Source organism: Anolis sagrei, chromosome 4 (assembly GCF_037176765.1).
Source record: "Anolis sagrei isolate rAnoSag1 chromosome 4, rAnoSag1.mat, whole genome shotgun sequence".
Classification (NCBI taxonomy): Eukaryota; Metazoa; Chordata; class Lepidosauria; order Squamata; family Dactyloidae; genus Anolis; species Anolis sagrei.
This window is the reverse complement of record NC_090024.1, coordinates 212,226,140-212,228,601: the sequence shown is the minus strand read 5'-3', so window position 1 is coordinate 212,228,601 and position 2,462 is coordinate 212,226,140.

The following is a 2,462-nucleotide window of genomic DNA, read 5'->3' as shown; positions in this document are numbered from 1 at the left end:
CAACCCCGCCCCCGGCTGCCAGCCAGCCAACCACTTTCTTCCGGCGTGGTGACGTCCCGTGCGCGCGGCGGACGAGAAACGAAAATCTATTGGACCTGGGGTGGAAAGAAGCGGGGCCAAAGTGGCGCGCGCGGGCAAAGTTGGGAAGCTTCTGGTTTAAGAGGCTCAAGTCAGCAGATCCTTCCAGCTGTGCATCATCCCAAGCTAGTAGCGATCAATATAATCAGATGAGCACTGTGGGTTCCTCTTTTGTAAATTTTTAATTAACTAACTTCTTTCATTCCTTCTTTTTTTAAAAAAACTCCCACATAGAGTTCATCTACACTGTAGAATTGATGCAGTTTGATACCTCTTTAACGACCTTGGCTCAATGCTGTGGAATCCTGGGATTTGTAGCTTGGTGTGGCACCAGCAACTGGCAGACCTTGTAAAACTGCATCTTTCAGAATGTCATGGAATTGAGCTATGGCAGTTAAAGTGGTAAGAGATAAAGGAAAAGGTTTCCCCCTGACATTTAGGCCAGTCGTGTCTGACTCTGGGGTTTGGTGCTCATCTCCATTTCTAAGCTGAAGAGCCGGCATTGACCGTAGACACCTCTAAGGTCATGTGGCCGGCATGACTGCATAGAGCGCTGTTAACCTTCCCACCAAATCATCATCATCATCACTTTATTTCTTAATTAGTCGCTTTCCACCAAAATGCTCCAAGTGACTTATAATTTAAAATAGCTTATTTGTTGTTCATTCGTTCAGTCGCCTCCGACTCTTCGTGACCTCATGGCCCAGCCCACGCCAGAGCTCCCTGTCGGCCGTCACCACCCCCAGGTCCTTCAAGGTCAGTCCAGTCACTTCAAGGATGCTGTCCATCCATCTTGCCCTTGGTCGGCAAGGGCAAAATAGGGCAAAATAGCTTATATACAATATAAAAACATTCAACATAAAAACATTCAATATAAGAACATTCAACATAAAAACATCCAAAGGGGTACCTATTGATCTAATAACATTTGCATGTTTTTGAACTGCTAGGTTGGCAGAAGCTGGGCCTAACAGCAGGAGCGCACCCCGCTCCTAGGATTCAATCCGCCAACCTTTCAGTCAGCAAGTTGAGCAGCTCAGCAGTTTAACCTGCTGTACCACAAAATACAACAATAAAGTCTGAAATGACTTGCTCACAACAACAATCCTCATTAACGTGAGTCTCATCAGCCAAAGGCAGGCCTACACTTCCCATTGAAATACTGGCAAGTTTATGTTGGTTAAAATTATTCATTATTTTAAATAGTGTATTGTTCTTTCGAGGGGCCGTAATGGTGCAGTGGGTTAAACCACTAAGCTGCAGAAATTGCTGATTGGAAGGCGGTGGTTCAAATCCAGAGATGGGTGAGCTCCCGCTGTTAGCCCCAGCTTCTGTCAACCTAGTAAAAAGGTAAAGGTTTCTCCTCATATTAAGTCCAGTCGTGTCCGGCTCTGGGGGTTGGTGCTTTTTCTAAGCCAAAGAGCCGGCATTGTCTGTAGACACCTCCAAGGTCATGGCCAGCATGATTGCATGGAGCGCTGTTACCTTCCCACTGGATCGGTTCCTATTGATCTACTCACATTTGGATGTTTTCAAATTGCTAGGTTGGCAGAAGCTGGGGCTGACAGTGGGAGCTCACCCCACTCCCCAGATTCAAACCTGCGACCTTTCGGTCAACAAGTTTAGCAGCTCAGTGGTTTAACGCACTGTGCTACCGGGGGCTCCAGTTAAAGTGATACCAAACTGCATTAATTCTACCGTGCAGATGCCCCCAAGGAAACAATACAAAAAGCAGATCTTCGTTGGTAGAGTCCACTTTAGCCACCATGACTCTACTATGTCCAGTATCTCCCGGAACCAACACTATTGCTGGACTTAATATCATCCACAATATGATGATTCTTTTATACAACAATGCATCTTCTGCATAGGATGTACCTTCATTTCCTGGCAATGCCCTCTTGTATTGTTACACCGGGTTTACAAACCCATCTTGGGAAGGGGGGGGGGGGGGAGAGAAGAAATAGCCAAATATCTGACATCTGAAATAGTAATATTAAGTTTTCCATTGATACATCCATTCAATTAACAAACTTTTGCCACACAAGTCTTATCTTAATATACATTATTCAAAAGTCACTTTACCTTAAATGACGCTGTGTGTATTAATAACGTGCATTGTTTAAGGACCCAACTATCTGATGAAGACTCCTGTGAGTCAAAACCGGTTGAATGTTATGTAATAAAGAAAATAGGACATTTGGGTTGTTGTAAGTTTTTTGGGCTGTATGGCCATGTTCTAGAAGCATTCTCTCCTGACATTTCACCTGCATCTGTGGCAAGCATCTTTACTGTGCAAGGATTTGGAGTTTACTCGTCTGTAGTAAAGAGTCAAGTACTATTTCCACACATGAAGAAGAATTTTTTAATTTTTCGAGAAAAGA